General features: G+C 35.1%; 1 protein-coding gene across 2 annotated transcripts in view; it reads right to left on the reverse strand.

The window, feature by feature from the left end:
* LOC127836145 (uncharacterized) overlaps window positions 1-24293 on the reverse strand; it is a 34333-nt gene extending 10040 nt beyond the window's left edge. The window contains exon 1 of one of the 2 annotated variants that reach the window (XM_052362578.1): window positions 24192-24293. The gene's annotated coding sequence lies outside the window, so the exon portion shown is untranslated. The remainder of the gene's footprint in view (window positions 1-24191) is intronic. The other variant, XM_052362584.1, reaches the window with a different exon arrangement.
* Between the last annotated feature and the right edge of the window lie 717 nt (window positions 24294-25010).

Here is a 25010-nt window from a genome sequence, read left to right on the forward strand (position 1 = left end):
TTGCCTGTGTAGTTTACGGTAATATTTACTTTATTTACTTAATTTGCTTTATAATATATATATACCATATTTGTATCATCGCATTTCTGATTTTGTTCTTTACCACATTATATTTCGTTTGGTATTCTATCAATGTTACTGACAATGACTGTATATTTCCTACTATAAACTAAGAATCATTAAAATACATGATATGTCTATCAGTTATAGACATAACTTTTATTATTGTCCTAGAAATTATATTTCATTAACTAGAATAATAAAAGCGCTGATTAGAGTGGGCTCGAACAATATACAGATAGCGGTGGTGTAGTGGATGGGGTGTCCGCCTTGCGATCAGGAGTTCGTGGGTTCTCTTCCTACTCGAGAAGCGTTCTCATCATCTCCTCCATAGATACCAAGTACTGGTTCATCACAGAAAACGGATTTGATAACGTCCATATCTGCCTACAATGCTCGAAGGGCGCTTGGCAGTATACACATATCGATAGATAGATATTTGAAGTAATACATGTACATATTTTAAGACTAACATAGCATTTTGCATTTGAAATCGATGCATCATTATATGTGTATTTGAACAATCTTTATTTTCAGGTAGTGGAAGGCCATATGGTGTCAACACTGTTCACAAGTTCGTCGGTATTTTTAGATGGTCGTCATGATCCTGAAGAAATATTGTCAGCTTTAATTCCAGATATTAGAGCGTTGTTGAAAGAAGAGGGCCTTAGATATTAGAGCGTTGTTGAAAGAAGAGGGCCTGAAAGGCCCAAAGTCGCTCACCTGAGATTTAAAGAAACTGATCTGTTCTGTGCAGCCCAAGATGTCATTAGAACAAATGTTCTAACCAACTTTCATGACTTATGAACACCCTGACAGCCACGTTTTTTCAACAGACCAGAACCATTTTCAAACAAATCCAAGATATCATTTAAACACATATTCTGACAAAGTTTAATAAAGATTCATGAAGCCATATAAGGCAAAGAGCCCCACCCACTGGTGGTCATGTTTTTCAAGAAACTGAAACCATTTTGAACTTGTCCAAGATATCATTGGGACAAATCTTCTGACAAAGATTGATGATGATCGGACAATAAATATGGCTTCTAGAGTGTTAATTAAGGAAAGATGCCACGCCCCCTTGGCGGCCATGTTTTTTCCACCAAGGAACCATTTTCGAACTCATCCAATATATCATTGGTACAAATCTTGTGACCAAGTTTCATGATGATCGGACAATAAATGTGGTCTCTAGAGTGTACATAAGGTTTTACTAAAGCAATATATAGCCATATTAGGAAAAATGCCCCGCCCCCTGGTGGCCATGTTTTTTAAGCAATCGAAACCATTTTCAAACTCATCCAAGGTATCATTGAGACAAATCTTCTGACCAAGTTTCATGAAGATCGGAAAATAAATGTGGCCTCTAAAGTGTTTATAAGGTTTTACTATAGCCATATAAGGAAAAATGCCCCGCCCCCTGGAAGCCATGTTTTTCAACCAGCCGGCATCATTTTTAGATCCGTCCAAGATATTATTGGGATAAATCTTCTGGCCAAGTTTCATGAAGATCGGACAATAAATGTTGCCTCTAGAGTGTTAACAAGATTTTTCTATAGGCATATATAGCCATATTAGGAAAATTTCCCCGCCCCTTGGCAGCCGTTTGTTTTCAATCAAACGTAATAATTTTCAAACTCATCCAAGACACCATTGAGACAAATCTTCTGACCAAATTTCAAAAAGATTGAACAATAAATGTGGCCTGTAGAGTGTTAACAAGGTTTTACTAAAGCGATATAAGGGAAAATGCCCCGCCCCCTGGTCGCCATGTTTTAAAGCAACCGAAACCATTTTAGAACCTATTCAAGATATCATTGGGACACATCTTCTGTCCAAGTTTCATGAAGATCGGAAAATAAATGTGGCCTCTATAGTGTTAGCACAGTTTTACTCTAGCCATTTAAGGAAAAATGCCCCGCCCACTAGCGGCCATGTTTTTCAACCAGCCGGCATCATTTTTGAACTCGTCCAAGATAGTATTGGGATGAATCTTCTGACCAAGTTTCATGACGATCGGACAATAAATGTGGTCTCTAGAGTGTTAACAAGATTTTACTATATCCATGTATAGCCATATTAGGAAAAATGCCCCTCCCCCCCCATGTGGCCATGTTTTTAAAGCAACCGAAATCATTTTCGAACCTATCCAAGATATTATTGGGACAACTCTTCTGACCAAGTTTCATGAAGATCGGAAAATAAATGTGGCCTCTAGAGTGTTAACAAGGTTTTAATATAGCCAGATAAGGAAAAATGCCCCGCCCCCTGGCGGCCATGTTTTTCAACCAACCGGCATCATTTTTTAACTCGTCCAAGATATTATTGGGATAAATCATCTGACCAAGGTTCATGAAGATCGGACAATAAATGTTGCCTCTAGAGTGTTTACAGGATTTTTCTATAGCCATATATAGCCATATACGGAAAAATGCCCCGCCCTTTGGCAGCCATGTTTTTCAAGCAAACGTAACCATTTTCGAACTCATCCAAGATATCATTGAGACCAATCTTCTGACCAAATTTCATGAATACTGCACAATAAATGTGGCCTCTAGAGTGTTAACAAGGCAAATGTTGACGCCGCACAACTCACGACGCACGACGGACAAAAGGCGATCACAAAAGCTTACCATGAGCATGTGTAAACTGATTGTGTTATCATAGATGAATGTTAAATGATAAGTAAAAGTCTATGGACAGCATATACAATGTTTGCAAAATGAAAAAAAAAAACAATTGACCATTTGGTGGTATTCAAATTGTTTTGTGTGGGGACTTCTATCAACTCCCACTAGTGGTCAATCTTCCATACAGTGACACTGGGGAATACTATTTTAACTGCTTTTTATTCAAAGATGTTTTCACACACAAAATGTTATTGGAACAATATATGCGAACGACAGCAGCTGAAATCTTACTGTCTAATACAGTAAAAAAATGTTTTTCACGGAAATTTCAGTGATGAAGTTATGAATGTGTGAAGTAATTATCAAGGCTTCTCACTGGCAACAGATCAGCACAAAACACAAAGCTTTTCGCCACTATAAGAGAACTGTATTTCAGAAATATCCTGGGGAATTGTTTGAGTTTTCATCCAACGATCGTGGACATAAACAAGACTTGGACAGAATTGCTGCACCAAAAATGTTGTGGTTAAAAAATGCATGCCCAGTTCAGCTTATTCACACCTTGAATGAAAAACGTGTGAATGGAGTAACCGACATTGTGCGTGCAATTACTGCAGAAAAAGTTGTGGTTGAGTTTCCCTCAGTGTTAATCACAATTGATATTCAAAAAATTGTATTCACAGTTATTCATCATTTATTAACAATAATGAGTAAATTCAACATGTTTGTATTATATTTACAATTTATGATTCCACATGAGTCATTATAATTTCAAAAAGATAAGAAATGTATAATTCTGACATGGATATACAGGTCATTTTAATTTTATAATATTGTCGAAATAAGGTTACTAATTAACAAACAATCTTAACACATACTGTAGTTTCCAATTATTAATAATGATCCATTGAATGAATCATTAAATAGAAATGTAATGTTAGTTTTGTGTATAATCCAAAGGACAAGATAGTTACTGCGGAACGAGAGCAATTCCCGTTGAAACCTGCATTTGCTCTGACCATTCACAAGTCACAGGGATGATCTTGCAGAAGTATGTACATCATAATTATGCATGTATAAGAATGTATTATACATCAATAGATTTCATTATTAATTGGATGTAACATATTAATATGTTCATATTGTTTTAAAGTATTTTAACATCAAACAATATATATATACAATTTATAATCAGGTTCATTGTCTGGAATGTAAACTAATTGTGGTTCATGATTTTATAATAAATCACAATAATAAAATATTTTCAAATAATTGATTCTATTGCACAAAGTGATTTGTAACTATAATGTGAATATACCTACACATTAAAATTTAAATCAGTTGTTGATTTTTTAAAATTGTAATGTAATATAATGTATTTCAGTGTTGAAATTGACTGTCGCGGTATATTTTAACTTGGCCAGTTAGGCGTGGCCATTTCACGAGTAAAAAGTGTAGAAAGGGCGTGTGGTCAACTGTCAACCTACAAAACAAGTAATAGACATCATGAATTCTACAGTGTTGGATGTACATGATGATCTGTCATGCTGTAGGAAGACGCTAACATGAGATAATATTACAGGTCATACAATAGGAACATTTATAAATATACAATGCATATATAGATTGAAAATACGTTTACAGTGCTTTGAATAAATCAGATGTATTTATATACAAATATCAAAGAACAAATAATACACTGTACATCATACCTTAATTTGTATTTATTCAATATCATGTTTTATGTTTAAAATGGTAAAAAAAACTTACTTTTTATGAAATAATAAATCATATATAAATGTAGCATTTATTTTAAACAGATATAATGTTTTTTCATTCATTAATTTCATAAAAAATATGTTGTGCATAGATTTCAGTATGGAATGTGATGAGCAAAATACAGAACAAACGTATGAATATCAATAACCGCCAAATATACCCACTTAGGGTATTATAACCTGACAGGTTATAATTAATGTTTCATTGTGATGAGCAATAGGAGCTTCACGTCCTACACATTTAAATAATATTACATTCATTAATGCGAAGATTTTAATGCCTGTTATGATGACTGGTTGGCACACCTTGTTTGAATTTTCTTCTTATGACCTGGCATGCTTATATTAAATAATGTTGTTGGTTCAGAATTCATAGATTTTTTATATTGGTATGCAGATAGATAAGCATTTGCACCATTGTAAGTTGCATATTGTTGGCAAAATACAATTTCACTAACATCTGAATTTAACAGGGCTGATGTTATTGGAATGCTTGTTTTTAAACTAAACACATTATCAGTCAATTCAATAAATACTTGTAAACAGGATTGAATGTCTTCCATACATTGCTTAGACATAAAACATTTATATTTTTTATTTTTTGCAATGTCAGTGTCATTTACTATGCTATTTTCCCATTGCAAAAACCAAACATCTACTTTTATTTGTATTAATCGTTTATCACTTGTATCTGCAATTCGTTTTTTGTCTCTAAATATTTCTACCATTTTGGAAGTCTGTTGAATTAATTATATTACACCATCACGTATTTTTCCCTTCTCACCTAAAGCATTTTTATACAATTGAAAACAATGACACATTTCAGATGAAAGTAGAATTTCTCATTTTTCATTGGCTATCCATATGAAAGTGTTCAGATGTAAGTTTTCTATGTAATTGTAAGACATTTTGTTGGTCCCAAGCATAATAGGCAGTAAACATTTGCCAATGAATTTCTGGTTTATTTGGTTGGGTTAGAAGTCTTGTACATCCTTTTGAAATTCCTTTTTTTATGTTTTAATATGTTGTTTCAATTTTTTTTCAATACATGTGAAATATCCATAATAACAAGAGGGCCAAAATGGCCCTAGTTCGCTCACCTGAGAGGAGTCGGTTCATTCAATCTTTACCAAACGTCAAACTTGACCTAGATATTGTCCAGAAAAACATCCTGGCTAAGTTTCATCATTATTGAACCAAAACTCTAGCATATGGAGTGTTTTTGTTTTTGTAAGATTTGACCTGGTGACCTATATTTTGAGTTCCCAAATATCAAACTTTGCTTACAAAAATAAATATTATGACCAAGATTCATAAAATCTGAAACAAAATTGTGACCTCTAGAGTGTTTACAAGGATTTTGTATAATATAATGAAAATTTGGACAGTCTAAGGGCAATAATTATGGCAATAATTATGTGATATATAAAAACCCAATCTTTGTACCAAGTTTCATGATGATTGGGCAAAAAATTGTGATTTCTAGAGTGTTCACAAGCTTTTTTTACTATATAAATATAAGAAAACTGCCCCCCTCCCCCCTCGGCATTTATACGAACTCAACTCTCATATCAAGGAAACAAATGTTCTAACCAAATTTCATGAAAATTGGGCCAAAAATGTGACTTCTAGAGTGTTCACATGTTTTCACAATATACATATAGAGAAAAATGCCCCGCCCACTGGCGGCCATGTTTTTTCACCGACCTGGACCATTTTCGAACTCGTTTGAGATATCAATAAAACCAATGTTTTCACTAACTTTCATGATGATTGGGCAAAAAATGTGACTTCTAGAGTGTTTACAATGTTTCTCTATAGCCAAATAAGGAAAACTGCCCCCCTCCCCCGGCAGCCATGTTATTCAACTGACCGGAACCATTTTCGAACTCAACTCTCATATCAAGGAAACAAATGTTCTGACACAATTTTATGAAAATTGGGCCAAAAATGTGACTTCTAGAGTGTTCACATGTTTTCATAGTATATACATATAGAGAAAAATGCCCCGACCACTGGCGGCCATGTTTTTTCACCGATCTAGACCATTTTCGAACTCGTCCGAGATATCAATAAAACCAATGTTTTGATCAATTTTCATGATGATTGGGCAAAAATTGTGACTTCTAGAGTATTAACAAGGTTTCTCTATAGCCAAATAAGGAACCCCCCCCCCCCCCCCGGCAGCCTTGTTATTTAACTGACCGGAACCATTTTCGAACTCAAATCTCATATCAAAGAAACAAATCTTCTGACCAAATTTCATGAAAATTGGGACAAAAATGTGACATCTAGAGTGTTCACATGTTTTCACTATATACATATAGAGAAAAATGCCCCGCCCACTGGCGGCCATGTTTTTTCACCGATCTGGACCATTTTCGAACTAATCCGAGATATCAATAAAACCAATGTTTTGACCAACTTTCATGATGATTGGGCAAAAAATGTTGATTCTAGAGTGTTTACAAGGTTTCTCTATAGCCAAATAAGGAAAACTGCCCCCCTCCCCCGGCAGACATGCTATTCATCTGACCGGAACCATTTTCGAATTCAACTCTCATATAAAGGAAACAAATGTTCTGACCAAATTTCATGAACACTGGGCCAAAAATGTGACTTCTAGAGTGTTCACATGTTTTCACATATGCATATAGAGAAAAATGCCCCGCCGACTGGCGGCCATGTTTTTTCACCGATCTTGACCATTTTCGTACTCGTCCGAGATGTCAATAAAAACAATGTTTTGACCAACTTTCATGATAATTGGGCAAAAATTGTGACTTCTAGAGTGTTTACAAGATTTCTCTATAGCCAAATAAGGAAAACTGCCCACCCACCCTGGCAGCCATGTTTTTCAACTGACCGGAACCATTTTCCAAATCAACACTCATATCAAGGCAACAAATGTTCTGACCAAATTTCATGAAAATTGGGCCATAAATGTGACTTCTAGAGTGTTCACATGTTTTCACAATATAGATATTGAGAAAAATGCCCTGCCGACTGGCGGCCATGTTTTTTTCACCGATCTGGACCATTTTCGAATTCGTCCGAGATATCAATAAAACCAATGTTTTGACCAACTTTCATGATGATTGGACAAAAATTGTGACTTCTAGAGTGTTAACAAGGTTTCTCTATAGCCAAATACAGAAAACTGCCCCCCGCCCGGCAGTCATGTTATTCAACTGACCGGAACCATTTTCGAACTCAACTCTCATATCAAGGAAACAAATGTTCTGACCAAATTTCATGAAAATTGAGCCAAATATGTGACTTCTAGAGTGTTCACATGTTTTCACAATATACATATAGAGAAAAATGCCCTGCCGACTGGCGGCCATGTTTTTTCACCGATCTAGACCATTTTCGAACTCGTCCGAGATATCAATAAAACCAATGTTTTGACCAACTTTCATGATGATTGGGCAAAAAATGTTACTTCTAGAGTGTTTACAAGGTTTCTCTATAGCCAAATAAGGAAAACTGCCACCCTCCACCGGCAGCCATGCTATTCAACTGACCGGAACCATTTTCGAATTCAACTCTCATATCAAGGAAACAAATGTTCTGACCAAATTTCATGAAAATTGGACCAAAAACGTGACTTCTACAGTGTTCACATGTTTTCACAATATACACATAGAGCAAAATGCCCTGCCGACTGGCGGCCATGTTTTTTCACCGATCTAGACCATTTTCAAACTCTTCCGAGATATCAATAAAACCAATGTTTTGACCAACTTTCATGACGATTGGGCAAAAAATGTGACTTCTACAGTGTTTACAAGGTTTCTCTATAGCCAAATAAGGAAAACTGCCACTCTCCCCCGGCAGCCATGCTATTCAACTGACCGGAACCATTTTCGAATTCAACTCTCATATCAAGGAAACAAATGTTCTGACCAAATTTCATGAAAATTGGGCCAAAAATGTGACTTCTAGAGTGTTCACATGTTTTCACAATATAGATATTGAGAGAAATGCCCTGCCGACCGGCGGCCATGTTTTTTTCACCGATCTGGACCATTTTCGAACTAATCCGAGATATCAATAAAACCAATGTTTTGACCAACTGTCATGATGATTGGGCAAATAATGTTACTTCTAGAGTGTTTACAAGGTTTCTCTATAGCCAAATAAGGAAAACTGCCCACCTCCCCTGGCAGACATGCTATTCATCTGACCGGAACCATTTTCGAATTCAACTCTCATATCAAGGAAACAAATGTTCTGACCAAATTTCATGAAAATTGGGCCAAAAATGTGACTTCTAGAGTGTTCACATGTTTTCACATATACATATAGAGAAAAATGCCCCGCCCACTGGCGGCCATGTTTTTTCACCGATCTGTACCATTTTCGAAATCGTCCGAGATATCAATAAAACCAATGTTTTGACCAACTTTCATGATGATTGGGCAAAAAATGTTACTTCTAGAGTGTTTACAAGGTTTCTCTATAGCCAAATAAGGAAAACTGCCATCCTCCACCGGCAGTCATGCTATTCAACTGACCGGAACCATTTTCGAATTCAACTCTCATATCAAGGAAACAAATGTTCTGACAAAATTTCATGAAAATTGGGCCAAAAATGTGACTTCTACAGTGTTCACATGTTTTCACAATATACACATAGAGAAAAATGCCCGCCGACTGGCGGCCATGTTTTTTCACCGATCTAGACCATTTTCAAACTCTTCCGAGATATCAATAAAACCAATGTTTTGACCAACTTTCATGACGATTGGGCAAAAAATGTGACTTATACAGTGTTTACAAGGTTTCTCTATAGCAAATAAGGAAAACTGCCACCCTCCCCCGGCAGCCATGCTATTCAACTGACCGGAACCATTTTCGAATTCAACTCTCATATCAAGGAAACAAATGTTCTGACCAAATTTCATGAAAATTGGGCCAAAAATGTGACTTCTAGAGTGTTCACATGTTTTCACTATATACATATAGAGAAAAATGCCCTGCCGACTGGCGGCCATGTTTTTTTCACCGATCTGGACCATTTTCAAACTCGTCTGAGATATCAATAAAACCATTGTTTTGACCAACTTTCATGATGATTGGGCAAAAAATGTGACTTCTAGAGTGTTTACAAGGTTTCTCTATAGCCAAATAAGAAAACTGCCCCCCTCCCCCGGCAGACATGCTATTCATCTGACCGGAACCATTTTCGAATTCAACTCTCATATCAAGGAAACAAATGTTCTGACCAAATTTCACGAAAATTGGGCCAAAAATGTGACTTCTAGAGTGTTCACATGTTTTCACATATACATAAAGAGAAAAATGCCCCGCCCACTGGCGGCCATGTTTTTTCACCGATCTGGACCATTTTCGAAATCGTCCGAGATATCAATAAAACCAATGTTTTGAATAACTTTCATGATAATTGGGCAAAAATTGTGACTTCTAGAGTGTTTACAAGGTTTCTCTATAGCCAAATACAGAAAACTGCCCCCCCCCCATCCCGGCAGCCATGCTAGTCAACTGACCGGAACCATTTTCGAATTCAACTCTCATATCAAGGAAACAAATGTTCTGACCAAATTTCATGAAAATTGGGCCAAAAATGTGATTTCTACAGTGTTCACATGTTTTCACAATATACATATAGAGAAAAATGCCCTGCCGACTGGCGGCCATGTTTTTTCACCGATCTAGACCATTTTCAAACTCGTCCGAGATATCAATAAAACCAATGTTTTGACCAACTTTCATGATGATTGGGCAAAAATTGTTACTTCTAGAGTGTTTACAAGGTTTTCTATAGCCAAATAAGGAAAACTGCCCCCCTCCCCTGGCAGACATGCTATTCATCTGACCGGAACCATTTTCGAATTCAACTCTCATATCAAGGAAACAAATGTTCTGACCAAATTTGATGAAAATTGGGCCAAAAATGTGACTTCTAGAGTGTTCACATGTTTTCACATATACATATAGACAAAAATGCCCCGCCCACTGGCGGCCATGTTTTTTCACCGATCTGGACCATTTTCGAACTCGTCCGAGATGTCAATAAAACCAATGTTTTGACCAACTTTCATGACGATTGGGCAAAAAATGTGACTTCTAGAGTGTTTATAAGGTTTCTCTAAGCCAAATAAGGAAAACTGCCACCCTCCCCCGGCAGCCATGCTATTCAACTGACCGGAACCATTTTCGAATTCAACTCTCATATCAAGGAAACAAATGTTCTGACCAAATTTCATGAAAATTGGGCCAAAAATGTGAATTCTAGAGTGTTCACATGTTTTCACTATATAGATATAGAGAAAAATGCCCTGCCGACTGGCGGCCATGTTTTTTCACCGATCTGGACCATTTTCAAACTCGACCGAGATATCAATAAAACCATTGTTTTGACCAACTTTCATGATGATTGGGCAAAAAATGTTACTTCTAGAGTGTTTACATTGTTTCCCTATAGCCAAATAAGGAAAATTGCCCCCCTCCCCCGGCAGCCATGCTATTCAACTGACCGGAACCATTTTCGAATTTAACTCTCATATCAAGGAAACAAATGTTCTGACCAAATTTCATGAAAATTGGGCCAAAAATGTGAATTCTAGAGTGTTCACATGTTTTCACTATATACATATAGAGTAATTCCCTGCCGACTGGCGGCCATGTTTTTTCCCCGATCTGGACCATTTTCAAACTCCTCTGACATATCAATGAAACCATTGTTTGACAAACTTTCATGATGAATGGGCAAAAAATGTGACTTCTAGAGTGTTTACAATGTTTCTCTATAGCCAAATAAGGAAAACTGCCCCCCTCCCCCGGCAGCCATGCTATTCAACTGACCGGAACCATTTTCGAATTCAACTCACATATCAAGGCAACAAATGTTCTTACCAAATTTCATGAAAATTGGGCCAAAAATGTGACTTCTAGAGTGTTCACATGTTTTCACAATATAGATATTGAGAAAAATGCCCTGCCGACCGGCGGCCATGTTTTTTTCACCGATCTGGACCATTTTCGAACTAATCCGTGATATTAATAAAACGAATGTTTTGACCAACTTTCATGATGATTGGGCAAAAAATGTTACTTCTAGAGTGTTTACAAGGTTTCTCTATAGCCAAATAAGGAAAATTGCCCCCCTCCCCCGGCAGACATGCTATTCATCTGACCGGAACCATTTTCGAATTCAACTCTCATATCAAGAGAACAAAGGTTCTGACCAAATTTCATGAAAAGTGGACCAAAAATGTGACTTCTAGAGTGTTCACATGTTTTCACATATACATATAGAGGAAAATGCCCCGCCCACTGGCGGCCATGTTTTTTCACCGATCTGGACCATTTTCGAAATCGTCCGAGATATCAATAAAACCAATGTTTTGACCAACTTTCATGATGAATGGGCAAAAAATGTTACTTCTAGAGTGTTTACAAAGTTTCTCCATAGCCAAATAAGGAAAACTGCCACCCTCCACCGGCAGCCATGCTATTCAACTGACCGGAACCATTTTCGAATTCAACTCTCATATCAAGGAAACAAATGTTCTGACAAAATTTCATGAAAATTGGGCCAAAAATGTGACTTCTACAGTGTTCACATGTTTTCACAATATACACATAGAGAAAAATGCCCTGGCCGACTGGCGGCCATGTTTTTTCACCGATCTAGACCATTTTCGAACTCGTCCGAGATATCAATAAAACCAATGTTTTGACAAACTTTCATGATGATTGGGCAAAAATTGTTACTTCTAGAGTGTTTACAAGGTTTCTCTATAGCCAAATAAGGAAAACTGCCCCACTCCCCCGGCAGCCATGCTATTCAACTGACCGGAACCATTTTCGAATTCAACTCTCATATCAAGGAAACAAATGTTCTGACCAAATTTTATGAAAATTGGGCCAAAAATGTGACTTCTAGAGTGTTCACATGTTTTCACATATACATATAGACAAAAATGCCCTGCCGACTGGCGGCCATGTTTTTTCACCGATCTAGACCATTTTCGAACTCGTCCGAGATATCAATAAAACCAATGTTTTGACCAACTTTCATGACGATTGGGCAAAAAATGTGACTTCTAGAGTGTTTACAAGGTTTCTCTATAGCCAAATAAGGAAAACTGCCACCCTCCCCCGGCAGCCATGCTATTCAACTGACCGGAACCATTTTCGAATTCAACTCTCAGATCAAGAAAAGAAATGTTCTGACCAAATTTCATAAAAATTGGGCCAAAAATGTGACTTCTAGAGTGTTCACATGTTTTCACTATATACATATAGAGAAAATGCCCTGCCGACTGGCGGCCATGTTTTTTCACCGATCTGGACCATTTTCAAACTCGTCTGAGATATCAATAAAAACATTGTTTTGACCAACTTTCATGATGATTGGGCAAAAAATGTTACTTGTAGAGTGTTTACAAGGTTTTTCTATAGCCAAATAAGGAAAACTGCCCCCCTCCCCCGGCAGACATGCTATTCATCTGACCGGAACCATTTTCGAATTCAACTCTCATATCAAGGAAACAAATGTTCTGACCAAATTTCATGAAAATTGGACCAAAAATGTGACTTCTAGAGAGTTCACTTGTTTTCACATATACATATAGAGAAAAATGCCCCGCCCACTGGCGGCCATGTTTTTTCACCGATCTGGACCTTTTTCGAACTCCTCTGAGATATCAATAAAACCAATGTTTTGACCAACTTTCATGGCGATTGGGCAAAAAATGTGACTTCTAGAGTGTTTACAAGGTTTCTCTATAGCCAAATAAGAAAAACTGCCACCCTCCCCCGGCAGCCATGCTATTCAACTGACCGGAACCATTTTCGAATTCAACTCTCATATCACGGAAACAAATGTTCTGACCAAATTTCATGAAGATTGGGCCAAAAATGTGACTTCTAGAGTGTTCACATGTTTTCACTATATAGATATAGAGAAAAATGCCCTGCCGACTGGCGGCCATGTTTTTTCAACGATCTGGACCATTTTCAAACTCGTCCGAGATATCAATTAAACCATTTCTTTGACCAATTTTCATGATGATTGGGCAAAAAATGTTACTGCTAGAGTGTTTACAATGTTTCTCTATAGCCAAATAAGGAAAACTGCCCCCCTCCCCCGGCAGCCATGCTATTCAACTGACCGGAACCATTTTCGAATTCAACTCTCATATCAAGGAAACAAATGTTCTTACCAAATTTCATGAAAATTGGGCCAAAAATGTGACTTCTAGAGTGTTCACATGTTTTCACTATATACATATAGAGAAAAATGCACCGCCCACTGGCGGCCATGTTTTTTCACCGATCTGGACCATTTTCGAACTCGTCCGAGATATCAATAAAACCAATGTTTTTACCAACTTTCATGATAATTGGGCAAAAATTGTGACTTCTAGAGTGTTTACAAGGTTTCTCTATAGCCAAATACAGAAAACTGCCCCCCCCCCCCCCCGTCAGCCATGTTATTCAACTGACCGGAACCATTTTTGAACTCAACTCTCTTATCAAGGAAACAAATGTTCTGACCAAATTTCATGAAAATTGGGCCAAAAATGTGACTTCTAGAGTGTTCACATGTTTTCACAATATACTTAGGCCAGCATTTTTTTATTATTTGTTTTACGGGAGCGCCCGACCCAATTTTTCGACAAATACAAATAAAAATAAAAGTCACTTTCGTTTTTTTTATTAAGATTTTACCCGCCGACCTGGTATTTTATCCAAAACTAGAAAAAATGCGCAGATTGCCGAAAGTGTTGTTCACAATTTTTTTATAATACGGGTTGTTTCGTTGTGCCAAGTCGACTTGTAAAGCGTCAGCGATTTTCATTGACTATTGCAGCCAATACCACACGCTATTAGCCAATCGGTGAGTATTTAACAAATGATTTTCATATTGCATTTCCGAAATGGCGGACATTAAAAACAACGAGACAAATGTAGCATATTTTAAAATCAAATTAATTAAAAACGGAGCAGAAATAATTTCAATTAGAAAAGTTAATCTTCAGAACACCATTGTTGACATCATGCCCATATTATGTGATACGAAATTAAAAATAATTAGAGTTTTTGCAGATGATGCAGAGATGTCACCATCGATAACTTTCGGTGTGTTAAAAAGTTTTGGGTAGGTTTAATAAATATGCGTATTTTTAAAATTTAGATCCTGTAATATTTTTATAGATAAAAATCAACATCCCGAAAATGTCCAAGAAGTACTACTTTACGTTTCTTTATAATGAACATGAGGGCTGAACCACAGGTACTTGCATCAATAATCCCATTCCCCACCCATCCATATATATTCTTTATTTAGAAAAAAAGTATGCAACACAGCTTCTGAAGAAAATAACATTGGGTCCGGATGTTCGTATGTGCGTCAAAGTCACAAGAAAGTTTTAATTATTTTTCTTGACACGGTAGCAAATTAACATGCTTATTATTCTTCATTAACTTAAAACAAAACATTTTTTCCATATATTAAACTGTATAACTATTTTTATATCAACATTTTAACCATTTTTCCGGTACCTTTTGACCAAGTTACGTCCCTTTGTTTGGATCAGTTCATTTTATTGAATTTCTACAGACGAAACCAAAGTTTTGACTTTCAAAATGTCATGAAAAAGTAAATGGAATTTATTTCTTAATTATTTGATCAGTTTTGTAAATCAGAAATACATCTTAATGTATTTTTCAAAAATGAGTTATAATTTAGCCGAAATATGATGTTCTATCAACTGTACATAATGTTTTCATACTGCAGGATTTGTACTGCAAGAAATGCAAGTAAATTTATCACACCTCAGGCTCTGTTGATAAATGTGATCAATTGGCTCTATGTATTTGTTCCAAGGGTTATTATTATCATCACAATTTTATAGCTCTCTCTGTTTATTATATATCCAAGAAAATGTCATTGCTGTTTCTCCTTAAAATAATACAGACAACACATTTCATAGAAATTTTTATTTGAACTTAAACTGTGAATAAGAGAGGAACAAAATAATATGTGCAAAAGTTTACACCATTTTATTTTGACAATACTGTGAGTCTTTTACGAAATTATTAAAATAAAATACTATTTTAAAAATATACAATTACATAGTTCAAAAGGTGTTTTCTATATATAATTAATCTTGCGAGTAAATTATATACGGTCAGCAGAGTAATTCTACTAGAACAATTTAAATCCTTGCTACATGTACTATTTGTTCAATGAAATAAATCTAGGTCTCTAGGTATATTGTGTCTTTTACCTCAATATTTTGTTGGGGCTAATGTGAAGCCAATGGACATGATTTAAAAACTATGAAGATTACATCCATACAATGCCACATACAAAAAAAAATTATCTCCTAAACCATCCGTTTTGAGAGATGCGTTTTGAGAGAATAAGATTGTTTAAGCTCTTTATTATATAAGTAAATATTTATCATGTGAAACAAGGACGGGTTATTATTTACTCCAAATGTATGATTTGATCACACCTAGAAGATGAAAACAATAACATGTTTCACACCAACTATTGAACCCCTGATCCTTGCGGTTTTTGTGTTGTTAGGGATTATCAAATACATTAATCTATATAAATCAGTTGACCCCTGAAGCGCAAACAATTTTGACCACGGAGACATGCTTTAAGGAAACTTAGTAAAGAATCACTATATGGTTGGCATGCAACGTAACAAACCAATGGGCCTTGCTGTTTCAGAGAATGATTATATTATTTATATTTATACGCAAAACAATAACCACTAGGGAGGGCAAATTTTCTGCATGATTTGAACAAACTTCAAAGAGAACCTCATAACGATGTTTCACACCAAATATTGTAGTCATGCCCCTTGTTTTCACTTTACATATATAAACACTATAACTCTCTCTGAATATAAAACGAAAAGCAGCACATGTTTTTATAAGTCTACAACTCTCGGTTTCTTAAATGAAATATTCACATTTTATGTACTAGAACTCTCACTACACAAAGTTTGAATCAAGATCAATTCAAGGGCAGTCTGATCAGGATCCAAAGTGTTCGCTTAACATCTTTAGAAGTACTGACTGAATGACAATTATGTTGAACATTTTGGATCCTGATCAGACTGCTCTTTTGGAGCCAAAATGGTCGCAACCGCCCTAAAGTCCATTTTCCTGTTACGTGGCTCTTTTTTTTTCATGATTGATACAAATGATCATGATATAAAGCAAGTCTGCTGTATATTAAAGAGTATTTTTAGTGGGCATATTCCACCCATGGATAAAAGTTACAAAGTTGGTTGTTATTAAAAGCTTTTAAACAATGTAAAAAGTTTTTAAGTCTTTTTTATTTAAGTCAAATGCATGCTATATTTGTTATAAACATACATATGATATACACTCAACAAAAGTTTAACGATCACTATAATACACTACACACCTGGCTTGTTTAATAGTCTCTATTGAAGCAATATAGTATAATACATGCGAAATGTGCTTTTACCAATAAATATATATATATAAATATGTTTACTATTATTATAAAAAGCTTCTTCAACAGTGTAATGAGATATATAAAACACTTAAAGGTTAATGCAAGTATACATAAGGTTAAATTGGCTGAATTTTAAATTTTCAAAAATAAAAAAATAATCGGTTTAGACAGTTTTATTTTTATTTTTTTGGTAGACTGCTCACTTTTGATGATTTTATTTTTATTTTTATTTATCCCCCCCGACTCAATTATTTTTAAAATTTCCCGTAAAACAAATAATAAAAAAATGCTGGCCTTATAGAGAAAAATGACCTGCCGACCGGCGGCCATGTTTTTTCACCGCTCTGGACCATTTTCGAAATCGTCCGAGATATCAATAAAACAAAATGTTTTGACCAACTTTCATGATGATTGGGCAAAAAATGTTACTTCTAGAGTGTTTACAAGGTTTCTCTATAGCCAAATAAGGAAAACTGCCCCCCTCCCCCGGCAGCCATTCTATTCAACTGACCGGAACCATTTTCGAATTCAACTCTCATATCAAGGAAACAAATGTTCTGACCAAATTTCATGAAAATTGGGCCAAAAATGTGACTTCTAGAGTGTTCACATGTTTTCACATATACATATAGAGAAAAATGCCCCGCCCACTGGCGGCCATGTTTTTTCACCGATCTGGACCATTTTCGAACTCTTCCGAGATATCAATAAAAACAATGTTTTGACCAACTTTCATGATAATTGGGCAAAAATTGTGACTTCTAGAGTGTTTACAAGATTTCTCTATAGCCAAATAAGGAAAACTGCCCACCCACCCTGGCAGCCATGTTTTTCAACTGACCGGAACCATTTTCGAAATCAATTCTCATATCAAGGCAACAAATGTTCTTACCAAATTTCATAAAAATTGGGCCAAAAATGTGACTTCTGGAGTGTTCACATGTTTTCACAATATAGATATTGAGAAAAATGCCCTGCCGACTGGCGGCCATGTTTTTTTCACCGATCTGGACCATTTTCGAACTCGTCCGAGATATCAATAAAACCAATGTTTTGACCAACTTTTATGATGATTGGGCAAAAAAATGTGACTTCTAGAGTGTTTACAAGGTTTCTCTATAGCCAAATAAGGAAAACTGCCCCCCGGCAGCCATGTTATTCAACTGACCGGAACCATTTTCGAATTCAACTCTCATATCAAGGAAACAAATGTTCTGACCAAATTTCATGAAAATTGGGCAAAATGTGACTTCTAGAGTGTTCACATGTTTTCACAATATACATATAGAGAAAAATGCCCCGCACACTGGCGGCCATGTTTTTTTACCGACCAAAAGGCCCGTATTCAACAACCACCTAAGTATTATGGATTAAATTTCCTTAATTATCTAAGAATTTACCTAAGGCAAAAATTTCTTTAACTTTCTTACTAAGTAAGTCCCTTAGGTAGAACCTAAGGTAAGATTTGTCCTTAAATACTAAGGAAAAATAAATGCGTTTTTGTTTAAAAATAATTCTATAACTTGAATCGTCAAGCCAAAAATATTACTATATTTAGAACATGACGTTGAAAAGTGCTCTCAACATGGTGGAATGTTATTAGCAGACAAATGTGTTGATAAGAAAAATCTTAATATTACTTGAAGATGATGATTAAATAATTTAAAAAGTGCATAATGTAAGAGGTTTACGCTTCCGGCATCTGTCGAAACAGCAGTCACAAAATATCTGCATCGATTTTATGCTGTTGTCGTCGATCTCTTAATCAACAACAAACATGCATACAAATTTGGGGAAAAAAACACGGAAGTGAATGCAGACGATAGTTGGAAAGAAATGGCGAAACAACGAACGCCCAACTTAACATTGCAAAAGAACATCCTCCTCGCTCATTTGTCTGATTTGATGGGTGAAGATTATTTGAGCTTCGGTATGTCCAGGCATAAACTGGACAGACATAGATTTACCAGCCGTAAGGGGCGACACGAAATACCAAAATCTACCCAAATCTTCCCAAATCTACCCATTATTAGGAAATTACACGTTGTCTCGAGTACAAATGAAGCTTAAAACAAAACAATTGTGCGCCACTGAGAAACCATTAATATTTTTGTTTCATTGTGAACTACAATTAATACTCTACTTAAACCCACACATACAATCTACATGTATGTAGGCACCATCTCAGTAATACTCCTGTTTTAACATTACCGTTAAACACAGAAGACTTTGATATTTATTAAAAACACATGTTTGTGTACCTTTCGAGGTAGAATAATACGTTCTGCTCTCTCCTTATGTGTTATTAATGTATTGTCAACTAATGCAAGCTGTTTTAACAGATATATTTTGCATTATAGCTGCGGTTGAATTGCGTTTACAAATGTCCTTCTAATAAACAAAGTTTGGATTTTGTTTACGTTTAATTTTAAAGCCAAGTAATATTTTATCCTTGAGTATAATGTTTCCCTTGTATGCGCCAGCTCATTTCTGATAATGTGAACAAAGGCTAGAAGTACGTTTCTAAATTAAAAGGCATGCCATTTATAATACGCCAGCGAGTTATTGTCCATTTATTGCATGTGATTGAATTACAATTCTAAAGTTTAACGACTACGGGAGTACCCTGTATCTGAATAGGTTCTGTCTACCTGTTCCGAAGCATGTAAGATTTGGACGATTGCCAATATTCCAATAAGGAGCGGCCTACTGCCAAACGTGAAAGTTAATTCGCAAGCATTGTATAGCTATGCATTGTGAATTGCATTTAACTTCGATGTGTTTAGCGCTACGATTTAACACTATATATTTTTACTCAATGAGATAGTTAAGAAGTACACATCCTTGATCCAAGTACATTATTTTATTTTATTTAACGCCCGCAAACACATAAACAGTGTGAAAATATCGCCAAAATATTGCATTGTAACGCAACGGCTAATAATTCAAAGTACATGTTTGGAAAGCATAAAAATCGCTTCGTATAATATAATTAAAGGTATGTATGTAGTTTAAATTGTATTTGCTAATCACAAACATTAATAATTATATCATTAGAAGAAAATAAAACCTTGTTCCTCAAAACATTTCCAAAATACGTTTCAAGTAGGGACAACACTATAAGCCAGATTAACCCATTTATGCCTAGTGGACTCTCCCATCCTTCTTAATTGGATCAATTTATTTCCAAAATTAGGGATGTCGATTATATTTATTTCTATATTTATAATATTTCTTACACAAATTCCTTTAAGCAAACAACGCAGACCCTTATGAGACGCCGCATCATGCGGCGTCTCATCTGGGTCTACGCTGTTTGCCAAGGCCTTTGTTCTAGGCGCTAGGCATAAATGGATTAAGGACAGCGAGCAGCCTAATACATCTGAAAACATATGTTGTATTTACCGCATAAATATTTCATAATATTTCAACGGCACATTGTTCTTCCAGTTTTATTTGCTATTCGTAAGTTCGTCAAAGGATGCAACAAGTCCGCCTTTATTTACAATAAAAACACAACATTATGTTCAGCAATTGGTCAATTTTTAAGTATGGCACAATTATCATATTAGACATATAAACATGATTGCAATCGCATATGGTTTAGTCTATATGCATCCACAATCAAAATCCGTATTTAAATACAGCTACTATATCCATAAATTGTTAATAGCAAAACAATATATATCTATATCGTGTCATATGATTTGTAGAAAGCTGAGAGATCCGGGAAAGGCCGCACGTTAATATGAGGATTCGTAATGGGTGTTTATCGAAAGGTAAAATCTAATTTATTACTCAATGGCATGTAAACATAGTTTCGGTTTTCGAGACATGTTTTGTGTTTGTGCACGTACCGTAATGCTTGATTTACAGGCCTTTACAAGGTATGGATAGTAAACAGAGCACACATGCAGAGGCGTGCAATACCGGCAATACGTAACAGGTAAACTGTTTACGAGGACGTTACCAAATATCATCAATGCACCCCATACAATTTGTATGGCAGTTAATTAATTCTGAATTAAATCCAGCATACAAAACCCTGGATCTTTTTTTTATATATATTTTCGTTTCGTTATGGCGCCAAACTGTTGAATGTAGAGCATTATTTAACAGCGCAAAATCATAAATATATATGCTATTTCAAAATGAATTTTTGTTTGTGCAAATATCGGAACGCTGAGCACGCAAGGAGTGTCCATGCAAGCTATTCAATAGAAAAAAATGTTGTTTTTTTTGCAAGAAAACAAAGCCTCGTTAGAAAAAAACAATAACTTTGAATGATATTTTAAAGAAGGTTTTAGAAAACTTAATCAATCGGACGGTGTATATAGATAAAATATTTTAAACAATAATGAATATTGTTATAATTATAAACTTAACATTTTAAGAGCAAATGATTGCACCCACATGTAATATTTCCTTTTGAATGTATGTGAAAAGTTGATGCAATTTTATAAAAATATATGAGTTGATAAGTTTATTTCAAAAGTTGGGTAATTACATTTACGCTAGTGTTTTGGGCATTGAAAAAAATCGGTAAGTGGAACCGCACAGCAAATAACAAGCACACACCTTTTTGCATCCTACGTGTGCTATTCAAAATAATTTAATAAATCTTTACAAAACATAACGTACCTACGCCCAGATAACAGGACACTAGCAATTTGCGTTTCGTGTCAGATTCGACAAATACAATGACATATCCGAAACAGAAATAAATATAAACTGGCAGTTTCAGTATATTGAATACACTATTTTTTGCGACAATTATATATAACGCATATAATGAATATCAATCTAAAAGCAGTGCAATATAGCCAAGATTCGTATAGTATAATTGGGTTGGCACACTGAAATGATCTCTTTATACTCTATAGATACATAGCATAGGGCCAGCATTTTTTATAATCTGTTTTACGGGAGCGACCGACCCTATTTTTCGACAAATACAAATAAAAATAAAAGTCACTTTCGGTTTTTTTTTTACATTTCACCCGCCGAACTAGTATTTTATCCAAAACTAGAAAAAAAAAATGCGCAGATTGCCGAAAGTGTTGTTCAAAATTTGTTTATAATACAAGTTGTTTCGTTGTGCCAATTCGACTTGTAAAGAGTCAGAGATTTTCATTGGCTATTGCAGCCAATATCACACGCCATAAGCCAAACGGTGAGTATTTAACAAATGATTTTCATATTGCATTTCCGAAATGGCGGACATTAACATCAACGAGACAAATGTAGCATATTTTAAAATCAAATTAATTAAAAACGGAGCAGAAAAAATTTCAATTAGAAAAGATATTCTTCAGGACACCATTGTTTACATCATGCCCATATTATGTGATACGAAATTTAAAATAATAATGAGTTTTTGCAGATGATGCAGAGGTGTCACCATCGATAACTTTCGATGTTTTAAAAAGTTTTGGGTAGGTTTAATAAATATGCGTATTTATTAAAATGCATATCCTGTAATATTTTTATAGATAAAAATCAACATCCCGAAAATGTCCAAGAAGTACTACTTTACGTTTCTTTATAATGAATATGAGGACTGAACCACAGGTACTTGCATCAATAATCTCATTCTCCACCCACCCATATATATTCTTTATTAAGAAAAAAGTATGCAACACAGCTTCTGAAGAAAATAACATTGGGTCCCGATGTTCCTTTTTTCCGTCAAAGTCACAAGAAAGTTTTATTTATTTTTCTTGACATTATTATTCAAAAATGAGTTATTATTTAGCCGAAATATGATCTTCTATCAACTGTAAATAATGTTTTCATACGGCAAGATTTGTACTGCAAGGAATGCAAATAAATTTATCTCACCTCATGCTCTGATGATAAATGTGCTCAGGGCCCTCGTTTGGCCGTTTTTGGGGCCGAACTACGGCCCCATTCCCACCTTAAAATAGTATACTTTTTTCCCTTATTTCACCTAAAAATTCCCCCCTCCAAAACAAAAAAAATATTTATTTTTTACTTTGATACCTATGTTGCGAGCTGGTATCTTGCTATAAACCTTTGATTAAATGTATATTTATGTTAATCACGTTAAAATAGAGCAATATTATGTGTTGAATGATTGGTGAAAAGATCTTGTACAATTCCCCTTTTCGCCGAAAACGACGTGAATTCCCCCCTCTAAGGGCCCCGGCCCCAATCCCCCAAAGTGTAGCAAGGGCCCTGGTGCTCAATCGGCTCTATGTATTTGTTCCAAGGGTTATTATTATCTTCACAATTTTATAGCTCTCTCTGTTTTATTATATCCACAACATGTTATTGCTGTTTCTCCTTAAAATAATACAGACAACACTTTCCATATAAATTTTCATTTGAACTTAAACTGTGAATAAGTGAGGAACAAAATAATATGTGCAAAAGTTTATACCATTTTATTTTGACAATACTGTGGGTCTTTTACGAAATTTTAAAATAAAATTCTATTTTAAAATATACAATTACATAGTTCAAAAGTTGTGTTCTATATACAATTAATCTTGCGAGTAAGTTATATACAGTCAGCAGAGTAATTATACTAGAACAATTTAAATCCTTGCTACATGTGCTATTTAATTCTTTATACGGCTTTCACTTAAGAAAATGTTCAATGAAATAAATCTAGGTTTCTAGGTATATTGTGTCTTTTACCTCAATATTTTGTTGGGGCTAATAGGAAGCCAATGGACATGATACACAACCTACGAAGATTACCGCCATACAATGTCACATTCAAATAATTATCAATATAATTTTTCAGAATGATGCAAAATTACCATGCAGAACCAGATTCTTTTTCCCATGAATCGAATCATGAATTAATAATGAACATACAACTTATTTTTTACAGAGTGTTATTCATTGAATTATGAAAATGTCACGATCCTTTAAATATTAAACACATCATTAAATTGAAACGCCGTGGTCTTATCCATAGGTAATTTTTAGCCCTGAAAAGAAGGTGTGATGGATATGGAAGTGGACAAATAGGCGACAATATACTCTCACGATTTTGTTCTTGTAAAATTCATTTTTATTTAAGCACGCATTACAGATACATGTGTCTAAAAATGTAGACGGATCTTCGTGACCAATCACCTTCCAAAAAATACATTTGAGGTGGCGCTAATAAACAAAATACAAATTCCATAACACCATCGCATAATCAAAGTTCACTAAGAGCGTTTGGGTAAGATTTTAAAACCAATATTCAATAAATACTTTTACCTTGATTTGCAATAATGAATACGTTCAAACAGTGATATCCTTAGTTCAGTAAAGCTCAGATCAATACGCAATACTAATACTGTAATCTTATTTTACAAGGGCGACACGAATTACCTAAATCTACCCAAATCTTCCCAGATCTACCCATTTACATTGTCTCGTGTAAAGATGAAGCATAAAACAAATCAATAGTAAGTCTGGGTGAATATTTGATTAGGTTCCATTCTTATAAAAAAAATATATTCAAAAACACAATTAGTAAAGCAGTGTCGACAGACCGGTTATCAGTTAGGGAATTGTCAGACGGACGTCAACCTAAGCTGTGCACGACCTAATGTGACCCAGATTCGCGATTAAAAGCTATTTGACACACGTCAAAAGCTGTTAAAGAACACCGTACGGAACATAAATACTTGTTTGATATATATTTTATTTCAACTTAATTTAAATGAATTTTATCGGCGTTGTTTATTGTATGAAAGTGTATCATGAGTGGCTATTACATCGATTCCAAATCGTCAGTTTATTTCTCAGAAAATTAAAGTGCACGTAACGGTGTTAAATACACATTTTAATTACGTTTTACGACTATAAGAATTTCTATTCAAATGTTTGAGTACTGTTTATATACTAAATTATTCTTTCATTGGTCACCTTGTTGAAGACTTTCTGATGTTAAAACACGTTTGCAGTTTTTGTTGAATCTTAATGTATATAAAGTCTTCTTTTTTATGCGGCGTAACGGTGTTTGTCACATTTTGTAACGGTGTGGACAGATTATCTTATACTTTCATATTCTTGTTTATTCGCATTGTTTTT

Source organism: Dreissena polymorpha, chromosome 1, assembly GCF_020536995.1.
Source record: "Dreissena polymorpha isolate Duluth1 chromosome 1, UMN_Dpol_1.0, whole genome shotgun sequence".
Classification (NCBI taxonomy): Eukaryota; Metazoa; Mollusca; class Bivalvia; order Myida; family Dreissenidae; genus Dreissena; species Dreissena polymorpha.